The sequence below is a fragment of the Lissotriton helveticus genome, chromosome 3_1, assembly GCF_964261635.1.
Source record: "Lissotriton helveticus chromosome 3_1, aLisHel1.1, whole genome shotgun sequence".
NCBI lineage: Eukaryota > Metazoa > Chordata > Amphibia > Caudata > Salamandridae > Lissotriton > Lissotriton helveticus.
This window is the reverse complement of record NC_136061.1, coordinates 1283962954-1283977808: the sequence shown is the minus strand read 5'-3', so window position 1 is coordinate 1283977808 and position 14855 is coordinate 1283962954.

Genomic DNA, 14855 nt, shown 5'->3' with positions numbered 1-14855 from the left:
ATTTAGAAGGAGTAAAGTTCCATAGAGTTCTAGAACCCCCAAATACATGTGATGTACTTTAACTGTGAGGAAAACAAGGATTTTAGGACATGATCTAACAATGGATTTAAGCCATTTTGTGTCTAAGAGGAAAGGTGTTGATACATAAGAGTATTTTTCTCCTTACGTAGATGCTCAGTTCTTTCACAATCACTAAAGTACTGGTTATGTGATACCAGCATCTCTAAAAATTGTGCAGTAGCATTTCTCATCACAAATTCTGATGTACTAATGAAAGTCTGAGTTGGTAGTTTCTGGCACATCACCTCTGATGAATTTTTAACATAGACAATCTGTAATCTCCGTTTACCAAGGCATGTTTAGCAGCACCCAGACTGATTCGCACATTTGTAGGCACTTGGAAATATTCAAGCAAAAATCGTATCAAACTTCTTAGATCAGTCAGGAAAATCCTGCCCCTGCTCCCACAAATCTCCCGGAAACTGCTTATCCAAGGCCTGATTCTTTCTAGGTTGGATTACAGCAACGCCATCTACCTGGGAGCTCCCGAAGCCACCTTCAACAAATTACAAAGAATTCAGAACGCCGCGGCCCGGCTTCTTACCAGCACCCCGGCCAGATCCTCGGCCAAACCAGCTCTGAAGCTCCTTCACTGGCTCCCAATAAGAGAAAGAGTAAAATTCAAGGCTCTCTGTCTGGCTCACAAACTCTTACAGGACAAGGGCCCCCCCCATTCTCAAAAGCTTTATCACGCCCTATAAAGCTACAAGATCCCTCGGGTCGGATCACGAACGCTTTATCACAGTCCACAGAGTGAGAAAGGCACGTACAGGAGGCCGGCGATTCTCAGTGAACACGGCTAGGCTATGGAACACCCTCCCTTTCAAACTAAGGACGGAATCCGATCACTCACGTTTCCGGAAATTACTGAAAACTCACCTCTTCCCCTGATCCCCTCCTCCCTTTCTCCTTGGCACCCCACCCTCTCTGCTGTTTCAGTTTTAGCGCTGGGATGCTCCCGGGTTACTATGCGCTCTATAAAACCCACATTCATTCATTCAACTGTACCCGTAACACCATTTGTCCGCATCGCCTAGCAGAATTGGCACAAAAAAAGTGATGGCTGTTTATCTCCTGACATTGGATGTTAAGGTGACTATCTTTTACAAAGTTCTATTCTGGATGGTAACTGAGAAACTTCTAGACAGAGGCCAATTTTGAAATGTAAATTCTGGACACAATGCCAATTTTGGAGACATAACACAAGAATACAAAAACAGTATATAAACCTATCAAAATGAACAGAACACTCAATGATTTGTGTTAAATGGTTCTCTTTACAGCACAATGGGTACACATATATCAGTGAAAAGACAATAGGTTTTATAGGGCATTCTGAAGGGGAATCCAGGAAATATTGCAGTAATTCAGGTTCTGCCACAATACTCAAGATCATTACTTTTCTGTAGCTACGGGTTATTTATATGTCCAACTGAAAAGGTGGTGTCCATAGGCACAGTGATGCTGCACAAATATTTGTCTGCTGTGCATCCTGAGTTTCAAATACCTTGAGCCACAACCTCTATAGACGCAGACATTTGTCATTGTTATGCCCATAGCAAGTTTATCATTGTGAGAGACTTTATTGTAAACGGATTTAAAAATGCTAAAGTCAAAAACAACCTTGCCAATAATAAAATGTAAATCCAAGAAATTCCATTTACTCATCTCACTACCCTTCTTAAATAGTGCATTTTCATTAAATATATATAATCGAATGGAAGGCTCCAGATAACAGGAAGCTACGTTTCTTCACAGTGCACAAGTATCAAATGAGAAAACTTCTAAGAAGGGATTTAAACCTTGGACCATCAAGTGTGCTGTGGTTAAATTTCCTACAGGCTCATAATAAAAGAGACCCTAATTCTTTAGAAATCCTCCACATCTCTCTCCCATTAGAGCAGACACAGAAGTATCTTTAGACATACCTGCCAAATGTTATAGCATGGGGATTCCAATGGAAATTGGACCAGCATTAACAAGCATTGACAAAGCCAATTGGTCTGGATTTAAATTACCAACACTTTTAAAAACAGGCATCTACAATAGCTGTTTGCATGTAATGCAAGCACAACTGTTATTCATCACTTACAACATGTCCTACTGGCTTTTCCAACACTGGGAAAGTTTGGCTTTCTGTGTAGAATGAATATAGAAAAATAACTGTGATGAACATCCCAGTTGGGTTTCTTTTACAGAGTTGAGATAATCCCTCAGGCAATATAATAAAAACACTTCCTGGAAGGTAGGCTGATACATCATCAGCTGATAGCATGAGGTGAAACAGTTATACTCATCTTGGTGATGACAAGCCTATGCCCACTCTATGCACATTTGAAAGAATCCCTAAAATATGTAATTTAGACAGCTGCACTGTCAAGCCAGACATATAGAGGGAAGTTTACCGCCAACAAGATAGGCCATTATTATGACAAACTTGTTAACTCTTGTACTAGTATTTGATGGGATTTCTCATTTTTGCATATACTACTTTAGGGGTCATTCAGATTATGTGGGTAGCTGTAAAATATTTTCTTTAATGTGTGAAAAGTGATCTTCAGTGCATATAACACTATTTTTACAGTATGAGAAAAGTGCTGCATTCCCTGCCTCTTGGGGTAAGAGCGCAGGCAAGAAGCGGGTGCTAATTTTACTTGTTTCCAGTCCAGGGAGGACCTGGCTTGGCAGTTCGGGTTGGACTGTTGCCATGGGGAACAGGGTAAAGTCTGATTTGCATATGGCTGGGTCAAAACTGGAATGGCGAGCAAAAAAACGATGGATTTAGGCCCAGATCTCTGTACTGTGGTAAATGCATGACATTGTTCTGCATTCTGTCCATCAACTGTTGTTTTTGCTAATTTTACACCAGTATTTGCTGAAAAACAGACAGAAACAATGCGTGCACATTTGTTTCTAAGTTTGTGGAAATGTTATGCTGTTGTGTGTGGTTGTGGTAATGGGATTACTCAATTGTGTCATAAGAGTAAAACTTACTGTATTCTGTAAATTACCCAATTAGTGCGCTGGCACATATTTTTACCAAATGGCAATGCAGCAGAATGCAGTCCTTAAAGTGCTTCGACTAATGCCTTAAAACGTTCTAACTCCTTAAAGTGGAAAGCTTTTCTGTGTGGCTCGGTGTCACTAAGGGCTTTATAACTATGTTCCTCATATAATCTGACAGCTCCTCCCCAGAATTTCTGATACGGAGGGTGTTGATAAATGGAGGGAGGGGTGTGGTGAGTAGGATCCTGAGGGTTACCTTAGAAATGAGGAATTACCAGGGAACCAGTAATTTGATACCCATTTCTTTATGGTAATGAGCCCTTAGGCTCTCAGCAAGCATTCATGGGGTTGTAGGGTTCAGGCAAGGGACGCAGTAGTGGTAGCAAGTGGATTTTAGCAGTCAGGGTAGTGTTAATCGAGGGGTAGCATTAAACAACAGTAAGACCTTTTAGGGTTCAGGGAAGGGTAGTGTTAAGGGGTATTAAGTGTTTTAGGCTTCACAAATGGGTACTACAAAGGGCAATAATTGGGTTTTACAGTTCAAGGAATAGTTAGGGTTTTTAGCATTCCCTTTAAGGATTAGTAAGGCCTTTGTACGGTTCAAGAAAGGGTAACCTCAAAGGGTTTATAAAGTTCAGAGTAGGGTATCATTAAAAGGTATAAGGGTTTTTTAGGGTTTAAGATGAGTGTAGCGCTACATTGTAGCAAGTGGGTTTTAGGGATAAAGGAAAGGGAGAATTAAGAGGTAGAAAAGAGTTATAATATTCAGGAGAGGGTGCTGTTAAGGAGTAGTATGACATTTTAAGAGTTTAGGGAAAGGTAACAATAAGGGATATTAAGAGAATTTGTATGGTTCACAGAAGGATTGAATTGAGGGGTAGTAAGAGGCTTATAAGGTTCATGGAAGGGTCGTTTTAAGTGATAGTAAGGGGTTTTAGAGTTCAGAGAATGTAAGTGTCAAGGAGTAGTAAGGGGTCTTAGAGTTCAGAGATGGACAGAGTTAAGGGGGTGTAAGGTTTTCTGTTTCAGGAAACGGTAGCATTAAGGGGAATATGGTGTTTTAGGGTTCTATGAAGGGTAGGTGTAATGGGGCATAAGACTGGTTTAAGATCCAGGGATGGGTAGCATTAAGGGATAGTAATTGGTTTTTAGAGATCATGGAATAGTAATGTCAAGGGATATTAAGGAATGTTTAGGGTTCAGGGAAGGATAGCGTGAAGCAGTAGCAAGGGTTTTTAGGATTCATAGAAGGGTAGGGTTAATGGATAGTAAGGAGTTTTTAAGGGTCAGGGAAGGGTAATGTTAAGGGTGTATGAGGGGTTGTTATGGTTCAGGGAAGGATAGCATTATGGAGTAGGAAGCAGTTTTTAGGGTTTATGTAAAGGTAGTGATATAGGGCAACAAGCGTTTTCTAGGATTCAGGGAACGGGAAACATTAAAGTATATTCAATTAGTAAATGTATGTAATAAAATATGTGAAAATATAAATTTTCAAGTAAATTAAATATGATAATAGTAATCTATTTAAAACAATTAAACAGTACATTGCAATTGATAACTACATTATATTTTGGAAGCACAGAAACTTTTAAATAATTTAATAACAGCCCATGAATGTTCACAGTAGGAATTGGAGAGAAAAAACACCATTCTCTCAGGAGTGCCAAGTTAAGGTACCTCTGAAGTTCATGCTAGAAAGGGAAGAGGGGGAGGTGCCTGGGACAGAAGCAAAACAACAGATTGCTCCTAACTGCCCTACTCCCATAAGTGCTGCAATCAGAGTAGACCAAATACCATGATTATCTAATTATCTAGGAGACTTAAAGCATTCAGTGGCATGAGTGTGACCTAAAGGTCAAGCTCTCTTGTAACCCAATAGCTAGATTTGATAAAGAGCTCTGGCAACTTGATGAACAAATGTTGCACTTGGTATGATGTTCATTTTACTAGCCCACCAGTGCTGCTTTTTTAAACATGTAGGTCTCGACATTACACATTTTCCAGTTAGCAACACAATGGCACACAATGTACAACAATCCCCTTAAGTATCAATTACCATGCCAGTATCACGGTGTCTAATAATGCCTCCATCAGATACAATATTGTCAGGGCAGTTTCATGTACTCTAGAGAATTACACATTGATGTCAATGCCCAGAGCCCAACCAGCAACATACATGTTGTAATCCAAAATATCTTCAACACTCTCCCCAGAATACAATCAATGTCACAAGTCCTCACAGTCCCCTAGTAATCCACGGATCTTCTCCAAAAGCTCTGCTGTGCACCTCACAGCCTCAATCAGCCTCTCACTCAGAGCTGCGATAAGACCCCATGTAATGAGCAACATCTTCAGCTAGCCACGGCTTTTACCTGACACGACTTTGAATTTGTTTCTCACAAACAATTTTCTACTGTGCATTCAGCATCTTTCAGAAACACAATTTTATGATTGGCTTGGTTTATTGCAATGGATTACTAAGTTTTTCTATACTGTGACAGACTTTTAAGAACTCGGGAAGGTAATGCACGTATTACCAAGAGTGGATTGTTAAATCTATAGCTTCAGCCATTTTCCTTTGATATTTGAAATGTAAAAAGCTCATTATGGCTACATTCTTTTTCAAAATTCTGTCTAGTGAGAACCCCATCAAAATCCCTCTCTTTGGGGACACAATCTTGGGTGCCTCGCTTTGCTCACTCATTGAAGTACAGAAAATACATTCATGCCCTTCCTGCTGAAAACTTCACCATCCACCACTGGCATCTGGTGACTTTCTGCTGTAGATTTATCTTGAGGATTACACATGTTTAACTTCGCCCAAATAGTTGGGCAATATCAGACAATTTAATCCTTTGTGCTTAGGGGTCACGTTTGCCATTGACAAAGTTATGCATCAGCATTTGTTTAATCCATGCAGTCGGTAGTCCCGTAGGACATCTAGCTTTCCCCACTGTCACTTTGCACATCTCTTAAGCATTTTTAAATGACAAGCAAAATTGTAGCCCACCAAGCTTTGCAGAGACCTAAAATTATCAATATTTGTCTTCACAAAATTCTTCAAATTAAAGAGTAATCTTTCCAAGGAATCCCATGTTCTCTTTCATCAGCTCCTCACAGATGTTTAGATCTTTGACGCTTATGTTTATAAAGCATTTGGTTAGTTCCACCATTTAGCGCCACAGGTGGCAAAGGAGTATCGCGTCAAGGTAACAACTAAAAGTTACCTGTGAAGCAAATGAAGCACAGACAGCAAGCTTAGGCATCCCCCTGCCTTCCCCTCTTGGCCCTCTTCCCTTGGTCAGACAGTTGGAATGACCCTTGCCCAAACTCAATCTGGTAAATTGGTTTAAAGTTTTAATCTTGCTTAAAGTCTCAGAAGAAGGAGCGTAAGCGCCTGGAAAGAAGATGGTGGAAGACCTATGACATGATCAGTAAATCAGAATATAGGAACTCCATTAGGCACTATCATGCAGAGATAAAGCAGGCTCAAGCTGCTTTTTATTCTGGAAAAATTGTCAACTCCTCAAACACCCATAAACAGATTTTTAAGATTCTCAAATATATCACATAGCCTACAGCAGTGAGCCCCATTTCTGTGGTCTTCATTGAGCACTGTGATGAATTGACTCACTTCTTCCAGAAACAAATTATGGACATCTACGCCTCTTTTATTGATACTGTTAGTCTGGTGGATTCTGGTCCCAGCAAATCTCTTCCAGATTCACAAGAGTGTTCTCTCTCAGTGTTTCTAATTCTCACCACGTGTGAGGTCAGAGATATTCAAAATAGTGTAAAATCAGTCTCACCCCTGGACCCTTCACATTCTTCGTCAAGGGTCTGATCGCATTGCTCCTGTAGTAACAGAATTGTTAAATCTTGTTCTGTCCTGTGGACAGGTCCCCCTTCAGTGGAAGCATGTGATAGTCAAAACACTCTTACAGAAATCTAATCTTAACCATTTCAATCTGAGCAACAATAGGCCTATTTCCCTGTTACCTGGAGGCTTTAAGTTGCACCAAAAACATGTCAATACAAATCTTTCTGCCTTCCTCGAATCTATGGAACTCCTCTATCCTACCCAAATGCTTCCGCCTGCTACACAGCATCAAAACAGCATGCTGGCAGTGGTCGAAGAGCTTAGGCGTCTCCTGAATCAATGAGGATCTGCAGCCACTAATCTGTTAGATCTCAGTGCTGCCTTTGATACCATGAACCATCACATTCTCTTTCTGAGAATTTCTAAAGTCGTATCAAGGCCAGAGCACTGGACTGACTTTCCTCTTTCCTGGATAATCACACCTTCCAGGTCCAAGATTGGCCCTGTCTCTCTGCCAGTCTACCTCTTTGCTATGGGGTTCCTCAGGGCTCCTCCCTGAGCCCCTCTTTGTAACCTTTATCTGCTTCCCCTTGCTGATATCATTCAATCACATGGGCTGTGATCCAGCGGGCTATAGAAAATATATCATAAACTACACTACCCAACTTCATAACCTATAAACAGAATTCTATACTAAATATGGACCCATTTATGAACCTGATATATTTTGGGCCTACTGAATCAGGTGGTCAGAATAAATCTATATACACATTATCTACACACTATATACATTTTTATACATTTGCAGAAAGAATATTGTCATTATAATAAAACCCAACCATTTAAACGACCACCATAGGCGACGTGATCTAGCTAAAGGTAACCTACACTTCTGAATAACCAAGACCAGCTTGTTTGTCAAAAGTAAGATTTTATTTTCTAAATTATGGTATATATGTTGAAAGTTTTATAAATGAAATTTATTAGCAATAAAGCAAGCATGATGGTAAGAAATATGAGAAAAATACAATTTAAACAATTGAATCAATTTAAAGAAATTATATAAAGTTTAGCATTTCTAAAACCTATTTCCCTAACTGAGCTAAATAGACAGAAATTAAAGTAAAGATCTTTGAGGATTCTTACGTGCTCCACGCAAAGTCCAGCAGCACATCACCCTCATCGGAAAGTCAGAAAGCAGCAGCCAGCCCAACCCTAAGGGCATGACTTTTTATACCTTTCTACGCTAACTAAACTAGCAAAGGAAAGTTTTCAGAAATACTCGACGTCCCATTGGCTGAGAGTGACAAGTGACATGTCACCCGATTCTTAAAAAGTTCCACAAAATCATGTCTTACAAAGACCATTGTCTCTTCCACGTGAAGCCAGAGGCTTCCTGCGATTGCAACTTTGTATTAAGTCATCCTCGCAGCTTCCATAGTCTTTTAGTGCAACTTCCGCGGATGCCAAGTTAAGGACTGACAAAAAGTTCACTTTCGACCTTGGCCATGTCCGACAGAATGATGTCAGCTCATCAGTTTTTGCTTTGTGAATGCAGCTTCAATAAACGTTTTAATTCAGAATGGGCGTCTCGTGACTTTCTGCAGAATTATAGATCAGCTTTGTTTCTGTGGCTCAAATAGCTAGGCCTCAAAAGCAGGCAACTTATGATTTCTAGTATAAAACAAACACAAGAAAAGTATTAATGTAAGAAATAAAGTATAATCTGTATCCACCCCATGGTTTACTAATTAATTAACCCACCCTATTAATCAAAATGTTACCTAGCCATTGCAAACAAATAAAGCAGCGTTTATATTTACCAGTCTCCGTTTTTCTATGAGACCCATAAGCACCTAGAATAGTAGAAATGACATCACACAGACAAGGAAAAGCAAAACAAGCACATGCTTATTTAAGTTTGCAGCAGTTAGTAATGACAAAAACGAAAACAATAAATTATTTTATTATTTTGCACGAACAAAAAGATGCAACATTTATGCACGTTTATGAGCACACATGTTAGTCCCCCCACGTGTAAAGTTTAATCTAGGTTGTATTAGCACGACATATCACAAATCATTAATAATTTTATTCATGTTATGGAAATGTGACTTTGCGAGTTTAAACAAAATTTTGTTTTCTATCTCGCTCCATCAACTCCCTCATCTGGTGATTAACAAATCACCACACCAGCACTCAAAATTTTGGTAAATTAAATTTTTAAGAAATCGATTCAAATTCATTTGTATTAGTAAACCTAAAAGTCTGTTTCAGCATAATCTTTGCAATTAACATGACGCTCTCTATGTAACTCCTGTAACTCGATCTCCCTTTCCTCTTCTTTTCTGAGTTTATAGATTCTCTTCTTTTCCTTCAAGTGTTTCTTTCTTTTATGTAACAAACAACCTACTTTAGTCAAAATAAAAATGAATACTATTATAATCAAAGGTGCCAGAATCTTGCCAAGAATTGAACTTCCGATATTATGAAACCAGTTTTTAATTGCTTGAAACCTTTTTGAAAGTTTCCCAGTAAAATCTTCTTCTTCTAAAGGAATTATCTCTGAATGCATTTGTGTAATATTCTTAATATACATTTCAATATTTTTACTTTCATCCGGTATATATGTACAGCAATGTTGGACATGTAAAATGCCACAGACTCCTCCTTCTTTTGCTAGGAGTATGTCTAAAGCAAGACGATCTTGAATTACCATGGATCTAATAGCAATAACTTCAACATTCACTAATTGAAATCCATCAGCAGTGTCAGTTGATAATCTATCAACTATAGTGGACAATTTTCTGATTCTCCCTGCATTTAGGGTTATACCAACAAAAGGTATTACAGCTTGGAAAATATCTCCCAGAACTTCAGTAAAAGTTTCTCTTTTAGCTCTATTTACATAATTATGAATTTTAAACAATCCTTCTGAATCTCTGTCAACATGAAACACTTTAGGAAAAACAATTCCCACATAACAAGTTCCATACCAATGGTCTGGAAGGTTATAGTAAGCTTTGTCACCACAAACAAAATAAATTCCAGGGAAGATAGGATCTTTTCCACCTTTAAATCCCCAACCTCCCATAATCTGATAAGTATCTTCACAGTTACTTGCACCTACAAAATAATTATCAAAAAGTGTATTATCTCTTCTAATGCAAAGCTTTCCACTAACAGGTTTGTCTATGTGAATTGCAATATTTTCAAGCATTTTGCCATTTAATTTCTCATCCTCTTTTTGCCAGAAGGATGACTTAGTCTGCTTGACTAATTCATTTCTCTTATAAATTGCTCTTCTCTCCTCAACCATATTCAAAAATTTCTTTCCTTCAGCACTTAATTTACATGTTAGATTATTCTTATAAGCATACTCATAAGTGAGTTCGTTAGTAACAAGGAAATATTCTCTCAATTGTTTAGCTTTCTTATGTTTATTTAAAGCATTATCAATTTTAACATTAGCAAAAATTTCATCATAATTTGAATAGTAATATTCTAAACGACCAGTTTGATAAAATAAACTAGTTAATACACTACATGTAACAGCATAAGTGAGAGGAAGCATATTATATGTTACTCCCTCAGAAACAGAAGCGGGTAATTTAACGCATACATAACAGTCCTTTGCATCCATTACCTTTACATATTCACTCAAAAGCTTTGTGAATGTATTGCTTGAAAAATCACCTATTGATTTATCTTGATGAATGTTAGGCTGATGATCAATCACTTTTGCAGATGTACTATGTTTAGTTTGGCTAACCAGAGCTTTGCTTGTTATGTTAACTTTGTGTAATTCTCTATTCATTTCTAAAGGTATAATCACAGCTAGTACCAACCAGAGCAGAACTAAAATGAGCAGACATACCAGAGTCATCTTACAGCATTTTTTAAAAACAGAACATCTTGAAGTGCTCTCCTTAACGTAAGGCATTTTTAGGTTAGTTTTAGCCTCAAAAAAAAATAAATTTTAAAATTTATATACACCCCCCTTTTAAAATATATATTTTTTTTTTTATAACCCTAAACAAGATTTCTTCGACCTTATGTCATACATAAGTTTTCTTCTACTAAACAGTTTTTCTTCGACCTTGTGTCAACTAACAGGATTTCTTCAGCCTTTTGCCAATTTAATAATTTTGTACTTCAATCATTGTCACTAATTTCTTGGATTTCGTTTTCTTCTTCACTACTATCATATATGTCTATAACAGGTGGAATTACCAAGTAAGTCCACTCAGGAGACTTGTATTTCTGGTTTGGTTTAATTATTCTCTTCCCTTTTCTCGATATCACTTCTATTTTTCTTCCAACTCCAACTTCTTTTCCAGGACTCTTTTGACTACTTATTTCTTCAACTTGTTCTATTGGCTTTTTGATTAATCTCACTCTCAATCTTCCACCAGGCCAGAAGTCTGCTTTTCTCACGTACTTTTTCTTTGGTTCAGAATTATTTGATTCTGACTTCCAAGTCCTTTTCTTTCCGTTTTCACTTCCACCTTCCACGTCACTTTCTTCAGTTTCGTAGTCTGAAATTTCAATTGACTCAGGAACTTCTCTATTCGGCAATTTCACTCCTTCAGGAACTTCACTTTGTCTTCCATCACTGGTACTCGGTAATTCGTTCTCCTCCTCTTCTTCAATTACCTCTAGCTTCCCAGATTTCGGATTTTTGTTCCTTACTTCAGAGCTTGTTCTCTGCCTTTCGATACTCTCCTGGTCTGAAACTTCTTTTGGTTCAGCTTCTTTGTCTTCAATATAGACAACCGAATCTTCAGTTATTTTTCCTTTTAACAGATTCTCTTCACCTTCAGAATCTATTTCAATTATTTCTAAGTCTTTTCTTGTCAGATTTCCATTCACTGGCACAGTTTCCAGATGTCGACTTTCTTGTCGATCTTCAGAATCTGGAATTACTTCACCTTCTGTTCTGTCTTCTGCTTCAGAATCAGAATCATCTGTGGTATCACTTTCAACATCAGAATTCTCAGGAGTTGGTATTGGAATAGTATGACTTGGATGAATCCAGCGCTTCAATCCTCTGCACTTTACAGCATTAGTAGTGATCAAGATTACCTGCCTAGGTTTCTGCCATCTAGGAGATAGACAATTCCTCCTCCGATGTACTTTCGTTCTGACCCAGTCTCCAGGTCTCAGATCATGTGTCAAAACTTTGTCATTTGATTGAGCTTCAGTTCCCACCTGATTAGACACAGAAGTTACCATATCAGATAACCTTTTACAGTAATCCAAAATTGCACTGTCATTTATGCTCAACAGTTTACCTACAGGTACAAAAGCTTGCCTCATAACTCTTCCCATTAAAATTTCATGAGGACTCAGACCTGTCTTTTTATCTGGTGTACTTCTTAATGACATCAAAACAAGTGGAAGAGCATCAGTCCACTTAACTCCTGTCTCTAGACACATTTTTCCAATTCTGTTTTTGATAGTTCCATTTATTTGTTCAACTACACCTGATGCCTCTGGTCTGTATGCACAGTGTATTTTCTGCTCAATGCTCATAGCTTCACAAATTAACTTCAACAGTTTGTTATCAAAATGGCTTCCTCCATCACTCTCAATAGTAACTGGAAAACCGTACCTTGGGATGATTTCTCTGAGCATTAGTTTTGCCACTGTAATTGAATCACAATGTCGTGTAGGGAAAGCCTCTACCCACCTTGAGAATAAGCATACAATTACAAGTACATATTTCAAACAGTTGTGTAAAGGCATTTCAATGAAATCTATTTGTAACCTAGTAAAGGGACCACCCTCTCGACCAATTATTCCTGTCCCCACCACTGATTTTCTGTTTGGATTCATTTGTTGGCATGACAAACACCTTTGACAAAAAGATTCTGCAATGGTTCTAAATTTCGTATTGAACCATGTTTCTCTAAAAAGTCTGACCATAGAATCTCTTCCTAAATGTGCAGGACCATGATATAATCTGGCCATGTCAGAAATCAAACAATTTGGTAAAACTACTCTGCCATCTTTGTAAACCCACACTCCATCTTCATCACGTGGTCTACAATCTGATCTTAACCATAGGTCTTTTTCTTCATCATCTGCTTCGTTTTGTAAATCTCTAATCTCATTCCATGTTTCTACAACAGTTGTTAGCATTAATGAATTTGAATCAGTTTCTGTACTTCTATTCCGATTGTAAGAATAATTTTTTCTTGCGCAGTACTTTGCTGTCTCGTCTGCGAAGGCATTTCCTTTGGAAATATAATCAGTTCCTCTAGTGTGCGCTGCACACTTGACTATGGCAATTTCTTTTGGCAATTGTATTGCCTCAATTAATCTCCTAATGAAAACTGCATTTTTAATTGGTGATCCTGTTGATGTCATGTATCCTCTCTGTGACCAGAGTTGTCCATAATCATGCACAACTCCGTACCCATACTGACTATCAGTAATGATGGTAACTCTAATATCCTTTGATATTTCACATGCACGAATTAAAGCAATCAATTCAGCCACTTGTGCTGAACGAACTCCTTCAAGACATGATGCTTCTTCAACATCTTCGACTGTACAAACTGAGTATGAAGCTTTCAAGACACCACCTTCGGATCTTAAGCATGAGCCATCTACAAAGTAGACAAAATCCGATTCAGGCAAAGGTCTGTCTTTGATGTCTTTTCTTGGTTTTGTGCAGAATTCCATGACATCTAAACATTCATGTTCTGTCTCAATGTCATCAACAATTTCAGAATCAGGCAGTAATGTAGAAGGATTCAGATTCAGACATCTTGAAATCGAAACATTATCTGCTCCTAGTATGATTTTCTCATACTTTGTCAATCTGCTACTTGTTAAATGTTGAGTCTTACCTCTTGTCAGTAATATTTCAACTGAATGAGGCACAAAAACTTTCACAGGAAATCCCATTATGATTCCTTCACTTTGTTCAAGGCTGATACTTGTAGCTGCGACTGCTTTCAAACAACCTGGTAATGCTTTTGCAATTGGATCAAGAACTGCAGAGAAGTATGCAATAGGTTTCTTTAAATTTCCATGTCTCTGTATTAATACAGATAATGCACATCCTTCTCTCTCACTGCAATACAGTTCAAAATCTTTCTCATAATTTGGCATACCCAAAGCAGGAGCTTGGCATAAGCTCTTTTTCAGGTTCTCAAAAGATTCCATCTCAGCATCATTGAGAATGATTGGATCTTTTACATCTGATTTGGTCAGTCTTTGTAGTGGTTTTGCAATTACTGAAAATCCACTTATCCATTGTCGACAGTAACCTACCATTCCCAAGAACATTCTAACCTGTCTTTGTGTTTTTGGCGGTAACATTGCTTGAATCATTTTTATTCTCTCTATTGTTACTTGTCTTTTTCCCTTTGCTATTCTGTGACCAAGATATTTTACTTCTTGTTTGCAAAACTGTAGTTTTGCTGGGGACACTTTATGTCCTTCTTCTGCAAGGCGATTTAACAGAATTATTGTGTCTGTTACACAATTTTCTCTTGTCTTTGCAGCTATTAACAAATCATCAATATACTGCACCATCGTAGACCTACCTGGTAAGTCTAAATCTTCTAGTGATCTTTTTAACAGTTCGTTAAAAATTGAAGGACTTTCTGTATAGCCCTGAGGGATTCTTGTCCATCCAAGGGTCTTACCTTGGAATCTGAAAGCAAAGATTTCATAACTGTCTGGGTGTAAGGGAACAGTAAAGAATGCATTGCAAAGGTCAATGACTGAGTACCATTCAGCATCATGTGGAATCTGAAATAGAATTACTGCTGGATTTGGAACCACAGGACAACATGGAATGACAATTTGATTAACCTTTCTCAAATCTTGTACGATCCTAAATGTTCCGTTAGCCTTTTTAACTCCCATAATTGGTGAATTACAAGAGCTACTCTTCATTTCTTTTAATACACCTTGCTTGATTAACTTTTCAATTATAGGTGTAATACCTTCA